At 39.9% G+C, this 17,730-nt stretch overlaps 1 protein-coding gene and 1 non-coding gene across 5 annotated transcripts in view; both read left to right on the top strand.

The window, feature by feature from the left end:
* Positions 1 to 17,730, top strand: part of FTO (FTO alpha-ketoglutarate dependent dioxygenase) — a 430,315-nt gene that overhangs the window by 33,042 nt on the left and 379,543 nt on the right. The gene's annotated exons all lie outside the window — the stretch shown is intronic.
* On the top strand, positions 12,948 to 13,054 carry LOC111819639 (U6 spliceosomal RNA). Its single transcript, XR_002823228.1, has one exon. It is a non-coding gene; the product is annotated as a U6 spliceosomal RNA (small nuclear RNA).

Raw genomic sequence — 17,730 nt, 5'->3', positions numbered from 1 at the left:
ATTACCAATTTGGATGCCCTTTATTTCTTTTTCTTGCCTTATTGCTCTAGCTAGAACTTCCAGCACAATGTTAAATAGGAGTGGTGATAAAGGGCATCCTAGCTAAGGTAATTCATGACTGCTATCTAGTTAGTGAATACCCTTCTCCCTCCCTCCCAATGCTCGTAACCATGAAAGAATGTTTTCTTCTGTATTTAAACCTTTTGTTGAGTTCTTATAATAGTGGTCTTATACAATATTTGTCAAAAAGGGAGTTTTATATTAGGAAGAAAGTCTTTCCCATAAGCCCACTCCTCATTATGTCCCACTGGCCATATGTGGATTACTGGATTACTGGTTGCAAGGATGCTGGAAAAACGAGTATCTAGCAAAAGAGAATGAGATTCCCATGCACAAAAAGAGATCTGATGATCCATTGCCTCCTCTGTTAGCAGGGAGGGAGGAAGAATAGCTGTGAGTAGACAGCAGTGGTTTCTGCCACTCAATTAATGTATGACTGGAAATGAGATTTTATCTGTTATTCCAGAACGACCAAGGGATGTGGCCTCTGTTACCATGGAATATAATCTTTGAGACAAATACATGTAAGACCAGGATTGGAACTTTGAATCATCCATGCAACATCCTTTCAACACGTTTAATTAGCACTTAAATGTTGCAGGTTGTTGCTAGAGGCTGGGAATATTGCAGATGGACAGCTTCTGAACATCTAGCATTTGTGGTCTAGCAGGACAGAGACATTAGGAAACAGGCAGTTTGAAAAGCGTGGGATAAGTGCTTGGAATGGGGAAAACACAGTTTGCTGTGCAGTGCACGGACATCAGCTCACACAGATTCAGGGGCCAGGGAAGGCCTCTTGGAGGAAGTCACATCTTTGCAGAGTTCTGAGGCAGGACTCAACTCGTTCAGAAAGTGATGAATTGACCAAGCTCCTTTTTTAAGATACTTTTGGAAATTAAGGCAATAAAGACTGCTCTTCATGTGGAAACAGTGGCAATTTGAGAATTCCATGTACTTCATGGAGTGAGTAATTGAATCACCAGCTCAAAACCAAACCAAACTGGTTGGCGCTGAGTTGATTCCAGCTCATAGTGACCCCATGTGTTTCAGAGTAGAACTATGAACGTAGGGTTTTCAATGGCTGTGATCTTTCAGAAGTAGATTTCCAGACCTTCTTCTGATGCACCTTTGGGTAGACTGGAACTAAGCAGGGCACGTAACCGTTTGTGTACTCAGGGATTCCTTCAGGAAGCTGCATAAACCAAAAAAAAAAAAAAAAAAAAAAAAAAAAAAAAAAAAAAAAAAAAAAAAATCCCCGCTGCTGTCAAGTCGATTTCAACTCATAGTGACCCTATAGGACAGAGTAGAACTGACCCATAGGGTTTCCAAGGCTTTAATCTTTATGGAAACAGGCTGCCACATCTTCTTTCCCACGGAGTGGCCCGTGGGTTTGAATGGCGGATCTTTCTGTTTGCAGCGGAGTGATTAAGGAAACTGTATAGCACAGTGTAAATAGCATAACTTTTGAAGTCAGATAAGGTTTCTGCCTCTAACTAGTTGTGTAAGAAACAGGGTTTCTCTGAGCCTCAGTTTCCTATTGTATAAAATGGAGATAATAACATCATTGTATAGATGCTGTAGTAGATATAGCAAACACTGATATGACACTATGTGCATGGCATTTCTAAGCACTTTGTACATATTATCTCATTTAATATACATGTTAACCCTATGAGATAGATCTTACTAGTATCTTCATTTTACTAATGAAGAAACTGGGGACAGAGAGGTTAAATAGTGTGTTCAAAGTTCTCCAGCTAGTAGCTGGTAGAGCTGGGGTTTGAACATAGGCTGTCTGGCTCTAGAATCTGTGCTCTACATTGTACTAAGACACCTCTACATTATACCTCTACATATATAAGTTGACTGTGCTTTTCTGTACTCTACTTTATCGGCATAAACCAGGTCGAACATGTAACTTAGTGTCTTTCAAATGCTCCACCATCAATTAATAATTTCTGCCTTCTCCCAAGTCAATATTCAGAGTCCTCTCTGGAAATCTTGGAAGTTATCCTTCCTTTCTCTCACCTTCTATCTTCAATCATTGCGCACGTCTTTCTTTCAGTATGTCAGCAGCTCTAAAATCTGATCCCTGCTCATTCCCATTGTCTCTGCTGTAGTTTAGATTAATTAGCCTCCTAACTGGTTTTCTTGCCTCTGTTCTCCCCTACATCCTCTCCTTTTGTCAGTCCACCTTCCACTTTGTTGACAAGGTGGCTTTCTTATTATTTGACTCTGTTCTTAGTTAAATGTTGGTGAACCCTTTCCTGTTGCCTGTAGGATAGGGTCTAAGCTCCTCAGGTACGTACGTGTCCTTTTATTTCCAGGCCTCTGTCTGAGTCTTCTTTTCCAGCTCTGTTCCTCCCCATCTCCGCTCTTCTAGCCCCATCTATTTATTCTGTATTTTGTCAGGAATAACCCCTTCAGCCTCCCGTTCAACACTCCAAACAACTGCTACCCCCCCACAATCTGGGGAAATCCAGCTGCTTCAAGATTCAGCTCTAAAGTTTCTGCCTCTGCAAACCCTTCCCTTCCATTGTGCCCATTTCTCTCTTCAGCTTCTGAGTTCTTTATACTTGGCCCTTGCATTTGTGTACTTGGTGTCCTTGATGGTGAGCTCTTGGAGGGCAGGAACCCTACACCTGTATCTATAGCACACAGTGTTGTTTTTGCAAATGTAAGGCCTGTCACGATACTTATGGAAGGGCTGATGGAGTCCCAAGAATATGTTTTTAATTTTACATAATGGACACCACTTTATTTCTCTATATGAGGGAGATTGATGTGTATGTACATGTATATGTGTCCACACACACACACACACACACACACACACACGATGGGTTTTCCTTGTTACCCAGCAGCAGTATGAGCCATCATTTATTTTACTCATAGAGTGCACTCTAGGGTAACAAATACTGGTTGTCTTAGAATAACTTTATGAGGAAAGACTGTGTACTCTATGATGTCTGTATAGTTTTACATGTACTTTTCTCAATGATTTTAATTTTTTCATGACATTAATAACATTCAGATGTTAAAAGTAACCACATTGTACAGAGGGAATATAATGGAAAACAGCAACCTCCACCTTATTCTTCCCCAGCCTTGCCACATAGAGGTGACAACTTTTTAACAGCTTGAGATATAATTTACATACTATTAACACTTAACCATTTAAAGCATGTAATTTAATGTTTTTTCAGTATTCACAGGGTTGTACAATCATCACCACAATCGCATTTTAGAACATTTTCATCCTCTCCTAAAAGAAACCTCATACTCATGAGCTGTCGCTCCCGATTCCCTCCCATCCACCATTCATCCCCAGCCCCAACCATTCACTAACCTACTTTCTGCTTTCATAGATTTGCCTACTTTTTGACTTATTTCATACTGTTTTCAAGATTCGTCTATGTTGTAGCATGTGTAATTGCTTCATTTTTTTATGGCTGAATGATATTCCATTTTATGGATAAACCACATTTTATTTATCCATTCATCAGCTTATGGACATTTGAGTTACTTCCACTTTTTGGCGATTAGGAATAATGCTGTTATAAGTATTTGTGAACAAGAGTTTGTGTGGACATTTTCATTTCTCTTGGGCATAAACTTGGAGTGGAATTGCTGGGTCATACAGTAACTCTGTTTTTAACTTTTTAAGGACCTGACGAACTGTTTTCCAAAGCGACCATTTACATTCCCACTAGCAATGTATGAGGGTTTCAATTTCTCCACTTTCTCACCAACACTTGTTAGTGCCCATGTTATTACCTCTCTTATTTAATTCTCATAATCCTATATATAGTTAACCAAAGAAAAATATTCTTACTGTTATTTTATAGATGAAAATTCTAAGCCAACAGACTGATTAAATGAGATGCTTCATCTGTGTGAATAGAGGGGAAGAAGTGTCATGGATAGTTCAAAACAAGTCATCCAAAAGTAATTTAAAAGTTTTGAATCAGATACTTAGAACTGTATTAGAGATCATCTTCCCCACTTTCACATTTTTTAAATTAGTATGATTGTATTTTTTGCCTTTATTTATTATTGAGGTATAATTCACATAAAATAAAATTAACCATTTAAAACTATTATTTTATTTTTGGTAAAAATATACAGAGCACAGCATGTCCCCATTTAAAATTAACCATTTGAAAGTGTATGAGGTGACTACTCTTGATCATGCCTATTTCTTAGTGTTTCTGATAATTATATTATCTTTAAAAATATTTGCATATACTTAAAATACCCTTAAAGGAAAAAAATAAATAAAAAAGAGGGAGAAATACAGTTTGTTCTTCCAGGGAGTCATCATAGATATACAGAGGTAGCAAGAATATAAGGGCCAGAAGGCAAACCCGAAGTCACTTCTTTTGAAGTAATTAGGATAACTATGTTGACAATTTCCTCCATCCTTTAGGTATAGCTTTTTTCAAAATTAGAAGGATATGCCTGCCTTGTGATTCTGGCATGAATATTTACCAGTGTCATCTCTAACCCTGGGATCACACGGTAAATGTTTACAAGAAACACCAGAACTTGTGTTTTCCCTGTCCTATTGTTTTTCTACAAGAATGCTGACAGCTGGAATGGCTTTGTGCCGACAGAGCTGAATATTACACGTGTCGTTATCTGGGCAGGTAGAGAGTGTATTTTTTAAAGAGCTGGCCACAGTGACTGGATGTCATCAGTTACATCTGTTTTATAGTCCTGAAGAATTTTAAGTATAAGTTGACGAAAATTGAAAATTAGGTTTTTATAGTAAATTATATGTGCCACCACCTGTCAGTTTGTTGTACTGTGGTGGCTTGTATGTTGCTATGATACCAGAAGCTATGCCACTAGTATTTTAAATACTAGCAGGGTTGCCCGTGGTGGATAGGCTTCAGCAGAGCTTCCAGACTAAAACAGTCTCGGAAGAAGGAAGGGCCTGGTGATCTACTTCTGAAAATTATTGTTGTTGTTAGGTGCTGTCAAGTCGGTTCTGACTCATAGCGACCCTGTGTACAATAGAATGAAACACTGCCCAGTCCTGCGCCATCCTCACAGTCATTTTGCTTGAGCCCATTGTTGCAGCCACTGTGTCAGTTCATCTCGTTGAGGGTCTTCCTCTTTTTTTGGTTACCCTCTACTTTACCAAACATGATGTCCTTCTCCAGGGACTAATCCCTCCTCATAACATGTACAAAGTATGTGAGACAGAGTCTTGCCATCCTTGCTTCTAAGGAGTGTTCTGGCTGTACTTCTTCCAAGACAGGTTTGTTCATTCTTTTGGCAGTCCATGGTATAATTCCAAAAATTAGTCAATGAAAATCCTATGGTTCACAACAGAATATTGTCCCATTTAGTGTATATAAGCCCCCTAGGCTGTAAGGCACTCAAAACACATAGTGGCTGCAACAGCGGACTCTAGCATACCAAGGATCGTGAAGATGGTACAAGACTGGGCAGTTTGGCTCTGTTGTTCTTGGTGTCACCATGAGTGGGAGCTGATTCAAGGGCAACTAACAACAACAAATCTCCATGTTATATTTCCACTAAGTGGATATTTTCTGAAAATACGAAACTTCTAGTGTGCACAGAGGATTGGAGAGGTGGTTTATATAATATCTTTAGATCTTTCTTATCTTTCTACTCAGTGTGGCATAACTTTATTTTTTCGTGGGAAAACACGCACGTTTTATGGTAGGTTCTCTCAGTCTCAGTTTTCCATCTCATAATGCTTGATTTCAGATAGCTACGTCGTTTCTATCCACTTTGTAGAATCATTTAGGGCCACTCAAAATGTTATCTCTGGCTTAGTTGGCAGTTTTTATTGCTGATCTAATGGGAATCAGGTCTATTGCCTTTTCAAAATATTTCAAAGTCCCAGCATCTCACAAGAAACTTCTCCCTCTCTGCCCTGCCCACCCTAAACGAACAAAGCTTCATTGTATATTCTGATTATGAAATACAGAATCATAAATTCAGAACAATGCTGAAAGATGTAAAGAATCTTAATCTCACTTCCCAGACATAATCACTGTGGACATTTGGGTCTATAACCAAGCTTGTTACCGTCGAGTTGATTCCGACTCATCGCGAACCTATGGGACAGAGAAAACTGCCCCATAGGGTTTCCAAGGCTGTAAATCTTTACGGAAGCAGACTGCCACATCTTGCTCCTGCTAACCAAAAGGTGGCTTCGAACTGCCAACTTTTTGTTTAGCAGTCTAGCACTTAAACACTGTGCCACCAGGGCTCCTTCGAGTCTATACCAGGGGTCAGTAAACTATGGTTTATGGGCCAAATCCTGCTTGCCGCCTGTTTTTGTATGGCCCGTAAGCTAAAAGTGTCTTATATTTTTAAATGGTTGAAAAAAATCAAAAGAAGAATAATATCTCATGACAAGTGAAAATTATAAGAGATTCAGATTTTAGTTTCCATAAATAAAGTTTTATTGGAAGACAGCCATGCTCATTTGTTTATATTTGGCTGCTTTCATGCTGAACGGCAGAATGGAGTAATTGAGACAGACCGACGGCCACCAAAGCCTGAAGTATTTATTTTCTGGCCCTTTACAGAAAAAAAAAAAGGAAAAAAAGCCTCTCATCTATATAACCTTAAAGCCTTTTTTTTCTGTGCATTTGTGTGAGTATGTGCAGGTGTTTACTTTTCAAGCAATGAGGTCATCCTAGGTGCTTTTGTAATCTACCCTTTTTATTGAATGGTGTATTTGACATTAATGTCTGTTGAGTTTTTTTTATGTTTATTTCATTGAATTAAAATGTGAGAACTACATTGTTCTTTTTCTGTTTGTAGAAGTAGTAAATTTTAGTTAGACTGAAATAGAGGTTAAAATGTAGCTGTATTTAATATATAACATATTATATTTCTTTTATACCTCTCTACCTTTTAATAGACATATCACATATTCAAAAAGAGATTTTTTTTTTTTTGTCTTGGATTGTAAAGTTAGTTAAGATCACTTGCTGTTTAACTACAGTCTGAACAGAAACTTACTTGGCCACTAGGTGTCTCCTTTTAGTTCTGTCATTCTGCTTGTGCCACACTTTTAGGAGGAACTTGAAAATGGACACAAGGGAAGATTAAACAACAAGGACGTTTGAAAATGAATGGGACATGCGTGTGCTGATTTCAGTTGACTTTTTTTTTGTCCTTCACTCTCCACTTCTGTTCCTCAGCAGCCGAGCACTTTTTGTTTTAATTGTTGTAATTAAATGAAGTTTACATTTCAAGTTAGTCTCCCATACAAAATTTTTTTTTTTTTTGCATACATGGTTATGAAACCCCAACTGCTCACCCCATTCTGCAGCAGACTCGTCCCCTCTACCCCTGATTCCCCATGAACGTTCAACCAGCTCCTAACTCTCTCTGCCTTCCCATCTCCCCTCTGGACAGAAGCTGCCCCTTTGGTCTCTTGTATCTACTTGACTAAGAGGCACACTCTTCACGATTATCACTTTATGTCCCACAGTCCAGTCCAATCCCTGTCTGAAGAGTTGGCCTCGGAAGTTGTTTTAGTTCTGGGGTGATGGAGAGTCAAGGGGCCATGCTTTCCGGGGCACCTCCAGTCTCAGTCAGACCATTAAGTCTGATCTTCTTACTAGAATTTGAGTTCTGCATCCCTTTGTTCTACTGCTCCATCAGGGACCCTCCGTTGTGTTCTCTGTCAAGACGTTCATTTGTGGTAGCCGGGCACCATCTAGTTCTTCTGGTCTCAGGCTGATGAAGTCTCTGGTTTATGTGGCCCATTCTGTCTCTTGGGCTAATACTTTCCTTGTGTCTTTGGTGTTCTTCTCCTTTACTCCAAGTGGTTGGGACCAGTTGATGCATCTTAGATGGCCGCTTGCAAGCTTTTAAGACCCGAGACGCCACCCACCGAAGTAGGATGCAGAACATTTTCTTAATAAGCTTTGTTATGCCAGTTGACATAGATGTCCCATGAAAGCATGGTCCCCAGACCCCCCATCCCTGCTACTCTGTCTCTAAAAGTATTTGATCGTATTGAGGAAACTTCTTAGCTTTGGTTTAGTCCAGTTGGGAGCAGCCGAGCACTTTAACCACTTCATCACCAGGGCTTCCTCCTCTTCCATTTACTGGCTGATGTTTAGGTAATAGATCAATTCTCTGGAACTTTAGATGAGTTTTTGATCTCTTTCTCCTTTATAAAAGCAGAGAAGTAGGGGGAAAAACTTCTGTGCTCATCAAGATATGTTAGGTAATAAAATAATTGTAACATGTTTGCAGAGAATTTTAGGTACAGCTTTAATACATTTTATTATTATGGCCATGCTTGTGTTATTGTTATTAAGTCTCTGTTCTTTGGTAAAATGATACTACTGGCTGCAACTTACACAGTATTATGTCCTGTAATCCTCACAGGAACCTTACATAGTTACCATTTTCCCCCTGATTTTAAGAGATGAGGCAATTTGAAGCTTAGAGAGATTGGTTGATTTGCTCAGAGTTTAATAGAGTTTGACTACTTTCAGATTTTCCCCCCTCCATTTGGTAATTGATATTTCATTCTAGTGGTGGGGAGAGGTTGGCTTAAGTCAGCATGTTTTTAGATTCTCATAAAATAATTCAGCAGAAAGTACTTCTGGAACCCTAGGTTAGTTGTGAGTGTGACATTCATTTTCTGTGGTTGTCTTGTGGAAGTGAGCAGCGTGCTGCAGATGTGGGCTCCCTTCAGGAAGGCTGCAGGCTCTTTGCAGAATTACAAATGGTGTAGGCTCAGGGATCACTTCCTTTCACTTGCCGACAAATGCGGCATCCGTTATAGAAACTGCGGGGCATCTGACAGCTCAGGTTCCGACCTGGAGCTTCATAGAATGCAACAGTCTTCTTATTCAATTAGAGGCACACTAAAAAGATGGAAAGGCAGCTAGGCCTAGGGTCTTCTTTGAGACTACTGGCTAATACATTCTCTTTTACCTGAATTTAGATTTTGTGCAATAATTTTCCGACTTCTCCAATTGACTTAAAAACGTAAATCTGCTCATGCTAGGTTTTCTTTGGTTTCAAATAATTTAGTTCTGCTTAGTATCTCTCCAATTGACTCCCAGTTGTGGCAGTGATTTCTGCAGACCATAGGAAAATGTATAACAAATGTGAGATGAGAGAGTGTTGTCAGGGAAGGAGCACTTTCTCTGGGAAGTCGGAGCTGAGATTGGGAGCCATCCCCTGCACTAACAGGCACACCCACCAGATCTGCCTCCAACACTGTCAGCTCTTTCTCTTTGTTCCTCTTCCTGACTCACTTCCTGGCAGTGATTTGTGACATATTTCGTAGCAGATAAAATGAGCCCCTGACACCTGATTGCCGAGTGCTTCTTATTTACAGTTGCTTTCCAAGGACACCTAGACAAGATGGAAAGCTTAGTGCACAGTAATTAAATTTGCATCTGCCTGTGACAGGACTCAAAGGAGTTTTTTTTCCTCCTTCACATATGAATCTCATTGTAGAACTCTTACTGTCTTTGACCATACAGCATCTAAAAAAGACAAGATGTGGACAGGTAAACAAACATGGTTCAGTCTACTGCCTGTCATTATAATGATGAATATTAAATAAGATTGCCGATATCCCTTTCTTATTTGACTTTTTCTTCTTCACCTACTCGTTTAGCCAGATTTATAAGTGGTCTTAAATATAAGAACTGTAGCTCGGAGGTGATTTTTTTTTTACCTTTTTAAAGGGAAACAAATATTGCCGAACAGTCTGGATTGGTTTAATACCCTTTGGATTGTAGATTTCTCACAAATGCTGATGAATAATTCAGCAAAGCCAAACACAATCTGCTGGTGGTATCTAGTGTTACTCACACTTGCTAATGAATAATTCCCTTTGGCTTTTATAGAGCAGCACTAAGGAGTGACTTCTGAGACTCAGATGGGTTATTATTGGGCTATTTGTCAGTGTCCTTGGGGCATTGTGAGCCAAAGCCTAACTTGGCTTCCCACTCCACACCTTTTCCAGTTCTTTTGGGAGGCACGCAGGCTCTGTGTCCGGCTTTTCAGCCTTAGAATGCTCCTATGAAAGAGGCAATGCTATAACCAGATTCAGCAACACGAATTTCATTGATTCAGTTCCTTCATTGTTTCATTCAAATAAAGAAAAGTTTACTGAGCACATTAAAAAGAAAAAAAGAAAACCAAACACATTGCTGTTGAGTCAATTCTGAGTCATAGCCACCCTATAGGACAGAGTAGAACTGTCCCATAGGGTTTCTAAGTAGCAGCAGGTGGATTTGAACTGCCGACCTTTTGTTTAGCAGCCATAGCTCTTAAATGAGCACCTTACCAGGTCCAAAGTGCTAAGTAGGCATTGTGGGGATACAAACATAAGATAGACTTTATGTGATATAGCCTCCAAGAGAGTGTAGGGGATATGAGACAGACACGGGGCCCTGGAGGTGGGTGCATGGAGCCTTTTTGTGATCAGTTACCATTTCTCACCATGTTCTCAGGTAGAAGAATTGACAAATTTCAATGCATATTTGCTGTTGGTTATGTTGAGTTAGGGTGTATTCCTTTAACCCGTTGCCATTGAGTTGATTCCAACTCATAGCAACCCTATAGGATAGAGTAGAACTGCCCCATAGGGTTCCCAAGGCTGTATTCTTAATGGAAGCAGATTGCCACATCTTTCTCCTGAAGAGGGGCTGGTAGGTTGGAACCGCTAACCTTTTGATTAGCAGCTGAGTACTTAACCACTGCTCAACCAGGTCTCCTTTATGTTGTTTTAGTTAAGCCTAAAATTTGATTAATCTGGGAACTGCTTACAGGGTAAGCTGTATAATATGATCCCAGAGCCTGGGTAAGTAACCTTTGTTTCTGCTGCACTGAGGTCAGAAATGTGATGTGAACTGGCTGCACCAGCCAGAACTGAGGATGGTCAAGAGCCTAAGATTTAAACGTCTATGGATGGTGAATAAGGATTTTACTTATACCTGAGTGTTCCGTATACTGTACATTATATTGCATATTATATAACTCTCGTATCAGTGAGGTACACCTAGCCTTGCTGAGGTTGCCTTTGGTGGCCTTTAGCTTTTCTATTCAACTCCTAGTGCTCACTCATGTGGTTTTCCCCTTTCTGATCATGCTGGAAGATTACAATTCCCAACCTCCTTGCAGTTAGGTGGGATCATGTGATTAGTTCTAGCCAATGAAATGTAAGTGGAAGTGGTAAGTATCATTTCCTGGTCAAGACATTTTAGAGCTGGTGTACCTTTTGCATGTTTCCCTTTTTCCTACTACAGTGGCGTTGCGGGCCATGTGTTCCAGGTGGTGGGGTCTCCATTAGGTAGGGTCTATGAGTGACTGTAGAGTAGAGCCCTGCCCCCACATGAACCTGTATTGGAAAGGTAACTTGAGTAAGGAAAAGACCTTTGTTGTATTTAGCCCCTGAGACTTTGAGGTTTGTTTGTTACTACAGCTTAGCCTAGAGTATTCTCACTAATACAGAGGGACTAGTGGAGGAAAAGTTGTGTGTGTGTTATCTAGGGTCTTTTATTCAATAGGATTTCAACTACTTTCCAGAATGTAGTTTTAATTGGGAATTGAAGGGTAGACCCAATATAGGAACAAAAAAAAAAATATGGTGTTTCATTAATTACCAAGGGACCTGGGGGAGAAATAGCATTGATATAAACAGAGTTGTGGAAATGAGAGAATAATTAGTAAGAAGGGCCAGAGTTGAGCTAATGGCTCGTGTGACTCATGTTAATGAATTTTAAATTGCGTCTGGCATGCTTATAGTTTATTCCAGGGATTGACAAACTATGTTCCATGGGCCAAATCTGCAGTGGCCTGTTTTTGTACAGCCCTTGAGCTGAGAATGGTTTTTACATTTTTGAAAGATTGTTAAAAACAAACAAATGTAAAAGAATAATATTCTATAGGAACTGTATGTGGCCCACAAAACCTAAAATATTTGCTATCTGGGCCTTTACAGAAAGTTTGCTAATCCCTAGTTGATACCCTTAAAATCTCCACACACTATTGTCAGCAAGTATCACACTCTCTAGAGTCTGGGTTCTTTGAGAATGGGAACCCCAAGGTGTTTATATATATATGTGTATATAAATACATATATGCAAATGTATAAAGAGCGAAAGCAGATTAATGACTGCCTAGGGCTGGGAGTAGGATATGGTGGTGTTATGGATTGAATTGTGTCCCCCCAAAATGTATCAACTTGGCTAGGCCATGATTCCCAGTATTATGTGGTTGTCCTCCATTTTGTGATCTGATAATCCTACGTGTTGTAAATCCTAACCTCTGTGATATTAATGACTCAGGTTTAGAGGCAGTTACGTTAATGAGGCAATACTCAATCTACAGGAGAAGGCTGTACCTTGAGTCAATCTCTTTTGAGATATAAGAGAGAGAAGTGAGCAGAGAGACATAGTGACCTCCTACCCCCAAGAATGAAGAACCAGGAGGGGAGCGCATCCTTTGGACCCAGGGTCCCTGCACTTTGAAGCTCCTAGACCAAGGGAAGATTGATGACAAGGACCTTCCCCTAGAACCCACAGAGAGAGAAAGCCTTCCCCTGGAGCTGACACTCTGAATTTGGATTTCTGATTTCCTAAACTGTGAGAGAATAAATTTCTGTTTGTTAAAGCCGTCTACTTGTTGTATTTCTGTTACAGTGCTAGGTAACTAAGACAGGTGGGAATAAGGAGTGATGGCCAGTGGATACAGAGTTTATCTTGGGATGATGAAAATGTTCTAAATTTAGATTGTGGTGAATGGTTGCACGTTCTGAATATACTAAAAACCATTGAATTGTGTACTTTAAGTGGGTGAATTTTATGGCATATGAATTGTGTCTCAATAAAGATGTTAGCAGAAATAATTATGCAGTGATCGCTTTGGCAGCACGTATACTAAAATTGTAATAATACAGAGAAGATTAGCATGGTCGCTTCACAAGGATGACATGCAAATTCCTGAAACGTACCATATTTTTGAGGTTCACTCTTCAACCAAAGATTAGAAAGGCCCATAAAACAAAATGAGACTAAAGGGGCACACCAGCCCAGGGGCAAGGACTAGAAGGCAGGAGGGGACAAGAAAGCTGGTGATTGGGAACCCGGGGTCTAGAAGGGAGAGTGTTGACGTGTGGTGGAGTTGCCAACCAATGTCATGAAACAATATGTGTACTAATTGTTTAATGAGAAGCTAGCTTGTTCTGTAAACCTTCATCTAAAGTACAATAATAAAAAAAATAATAATTATGCAATGGGTTGCTCGTTTTTTAGTGATGTTGCTGATTATACACCCTCTTATGCAAGCAGCAGTGAGCATTTGAATCTCTTCTGTTTTGGGATTAAGAGCTCCTGAAAACAAAATTGATTTATATTCACATCCCCTTTGACCTGACAACTCTACTCACATGAATTTATTCCATTTATGTACTGACACATGTGCACAAAGACATATGTACAAGAATATTCATCGTGGGATTATTGATAGTGGCAGAGCATAAGAACCTAAATGTCCATTAGTAGGAGACCCATTAAGTAAATTAAGAAACTTGTAGCCCATGGGCATCGTGTACCAATGTGAAACAGTCCTCAAGATATTTAAGTCAAAAAAGCAAGGGGCAGAATACTTGTGTTAGTATTTGTGGAAAGTTTTTGTATATAGGTGACTTATCTCTGAAGATATTTAACAGTAGTTGCTTCTGTGGGAGGGAAAATGTGGATCAGGTAATGGGAGAGAGCCAGCCTTTTGCAGGGTTAGTCTTTTTTTTTGTACACTGTTTTTGTTGTTGCTAATATCAGCATTATTCATAATAGCCAAAAAGTGAAAACAACCCAAATGTCCCCATCAGCTGACGAATGGTTAAAGACAATGTGGTGTGTCTATACATTCACTTGAGTGCAGTAGCTGAGTCAAAGGGGATTTGAATATGAATCAATTTCATTTTCCCGATATCTTAATTCAAGAGGGTAGTTAATGTTTAAATATTATCTTAAAAATTTTTTTTAAGTTAATCCTGAAGTGCAGCTTAGCCAACAATGTTATATCTGTTTGTTCATACCCCTTTTCAATTTATGTGGAATAATTTGTTTTAGGACTCATCCATTCCCCCCACCCCCAACCACTAATGATGCAGCAATTATGTGGTTCCACAGTAATTTTAACACTGTCTTCTAACCCAGCTGTGTGGTAGTGGTGCGTCTGCAGAGCAGAAATGTGGCTTGCAAGGGCTAATGTTGGACTGCCCGGAATTATTTGGATGTCTTCTGTGAAATGACAAATGAAGTTTACAGTTACAATAAAAGTAAACCCAACCCCTCAAGGTATAAATAGCACACAAGTAAAATCCACGTAGTCAAATGTGGCTCTGTTTCTAAGAATCCTTCATTGAGGTCTTTTTTTTTTTTTTCTTTCCTTCTTTTAAACCAGGGAAAAATGTGGGTATTTATTTGATCAGGCTTGATAAGAATGAGTAAAGTATGAAAGTGTTAAAAGATGTCTAGCCACCCCTCCAGGAACCTGTACTTTTTTGTTGTTGCTCTTACTGAAACAGTTCTTCCCAGTTATGTATCTCTGTTGCTTGCTTCGTAACATTAACTTCATGTAACTTACACAATATATTCTGTAATTTCTCCTGGTCCCAGGAGGACCCATAATTTGGCTGTAACTCCTGCTTTTTAGTATGTGGTGCCACTGTTGGTTTGTGTCTACTCATTTTTGTAAAGCCTTCATTCAGCCCGCACGCACATTCACTTGGTAAGGCTGCCGCCTTCAGAGGTGAGGCGTTTGTGTCCCCAGTATTTGACCCAGAGCCCACTACTCTACTTTAGATGTCTCTTTGAAAGAGAGCTCCTGGGGCTAAATCCCACCCTTTCTGTAGCTGGGAAATGTCGGATTGTAGAAGCAGCTCCGTTTCTCCCTTCCTCCAGTGCCTTCTGCTGTCACACTTGAAGCCAGGATTTCCATGCTCTCTTTCCAGCTGCAGGAGGTCTGACTGCTCACGGGGGCTGGGTTTTCATTTAAAGGTATTCCACTTTCTTGGTGTTCCTGCTGCTTGCTCCCTCCTGACCCACAGCCAGGAGCTGCTCCTGCTGCAGCTTCGCCATTTGCATTACAGCACACCTTGCTTTATGCAACTCATGTCTTCATTCAATTTTTGTATCTTGCGTGTAATGTTAGAGAACTGGGATTGGGGGTGTCCATGTCCTAAGTAAACCCTGCTGTGAATCCTTTTATAATCTTTCTCTCAACCAGGCCCTATTTATGAATTATGTAAGTTTAGATGGTTTATGATTATTACTATTATTACTCTTGTTGACATGAGCCTGTCCGTTTGTACTGTTAAAGCTGTCAAGGACCACGTGACTTTTTGGAGTCAAACCTTTCCATAGTACACCTGAGGCACACAGAGTTTGGTGTCTTCCTGAAGATTACGTAGCTACTTAATTACAGAGCCGAGTCTGTAATTTAGAATTCCAGGTCCAGAGCTTTTTCCATGAACTAACCTGACTTAAAAGCTCAACGATACTTTGAATTTAAGGGGATTCTAGAAATTAATGGTAAATTAAGAACTGAATGATAAACAACAGTCTATTAAAATACCTCAACAAGGAAGTACTGTAGAAAGAAAAATACTGCTGAAGTGTTTAACCCCTCTTGTTTAAAATTTCATTTGCCATCATTATAGTCAGAGGAAGTAACAAATCTTTTAATACATTTCTAATAGTCTTTAAATATTCTTTCAGATAACTCTGCAGCAACTTACTGAGAGTATGACGGTGTTATTGCTGATATTGATTCTTCCTTTTGACGTTAGTGTTAAAGGTATACAACACAGGACTGAAAAGGAACTTGTGCTAGAACAATGTGCAGACATTATTTCAGATGGCTATAGGTAAGCCAGAAGCCATGTCTTTCCTAGGTAGAAGGGCTGACCTGTTACAATTGCTAGTTGTGTGTATAACATGTGTTAGAAGAAGTAATTATTTTTAGCTGACTGACTATGACCAAGATTAATAGCTCTTGAAAGGGCTGTAATGAAAGGCTGCCCCAACTGGCTTCTACATTAGTCTTTATTTATCCTGCTCTCATCCTTGTCACCTTTGGGTATCAGCCAAATGTCACTTACGTGAGATTTGCTCCTTGGATGTGAAAGGCCTCTCTTTCTTAATGATGAGAGGTGATTAGGCTGCAGGGCCAAGGAACTTGGACAATTGACATGACCCAGAGGAGAGTCCCTCCAGGTCTGCATGAGCCACAGGAACAGGACACTGACTCCTCAGGGGGAGAGAACATGAAAACATTCAGCTATCTGATCCAGATCATTGAGGTGTACCTGAGGAGTTGTAGGGAGTAGTTCAAGGGCTCCATTGCCAAGTCCATATATTTCAGTGACTCTACTGCTTGGAGCATTGGCAAGTTTCTTACTGAATTTTTCACTGAAGTCATCAACTACTTCTACTCTTACAAGACTTGGAAATCTTGTGGTAGAGACTATGCATTAACTCCTAAATCCCTTCTCACCTCCTTCTATCAGGGACTTTTCAGGGTGCATAGCTGGCTTCCCCAGCCTCCGGTGCAGCTAGGTGTAGCCATGTGACTAAGACGATGTATCCTGTAGTAGTTTCTGGGATGGTTCCTAAGAGAAAGTTTGTATGTGCCCTTTGACCTTTTTCTTCTTTTCGGGCTCTTCCTTTTATCCTACTGTTTGGAATATAAATGCTGTGTTTGAATCTTGAAGGTGAAGGCCAAACCTTAGGGGTAGGAGAGTCATGAACTGGAAGGGAGGGGCCTGAGTCTCTGAGGACTTGAGAGTCATGAGGGTCACCATCCCAGCCTGGTTAAGCCACCTTTATTTTGGATTTTCAGTCATTTGCAGCCAAACCTAATCCTGGACAGTACACCATTTCCGCACATTGCAGAAGAGGAAAATGAATTCCAATCCCTTAGATTTCCTTCTCCCATTTTAAATATTAATATCAAAATTGAAACAAGGTTCTTCACCCCTCCTTCTTCAACTCCTACAAATTAAAACAACCCACAAAAAAGGTAATGCACTAATTTATTTAAGAACTAAAGATATGAGACATATATTAGTATGAGAGACATATGAGAGATAGATTAGCAAGAAGGCTAGAAGAGAAAATAACTCATTTAGGAAAACGATAATTAGGAGTGGCCTTAATGGCCTTCTGCAAGAGTTAGGTCAGGGAACCCTCACTGCCTTCCAGTGTTGGTGGCAGCAAGAGCTTCTTTTCTTAGATGATGAGATTCTTAAGGATTCACCTTCATCTGCTTTCTTAAAGCCTTTGGGAGCTTTTTTAGAGTTCAGGTTTAAAATGTCAAGTCTCTACGCAGTGATTTCAGACTCCTTGCATGATATTGCTGTTTATATTTTTCTTGACTCATTGGTTACTGGCTAGAAAGGTTGCATGCAGCAGTCTTTCTTCTAATATTATCTATATTAGATAATATGCACTATATTATCTATACCCACTGCCGTCAAGTCAATTCCAACTCATAGTGACCCCACAGAACAGAGTAGAACCGCCTGATAGGGTTTCCAAGGCTGTAAATCTTTATGGAAGCAGACTGCCACATCTTTTTCCTGTGGAGTGGCTGGTGGGTTCGAACTGCTAACCTTTCAGTTAGCAGCGAGTG

This window comes from Trichechus manatus, unplaced genomic scaffold (assembly GCF_000243295.1).
Source record: "Trichechus manatus latirostris isolate Lorelei unplaced genomic scaffold, TriManLat1.0 scaffold00014, whole genome shotgun sequence".
Lineage (NCBI taxonomy): Eukaryota > Metazoa > Chordata > Mammalia > Sirenia > Trichechidae > Trichechus > Trichechus manatus.
The sequence above is the reverse complement of the archived record's forward strand: the minus strand, read 5'-3'. Positions and strand labels throughout refer to the sequence as shown.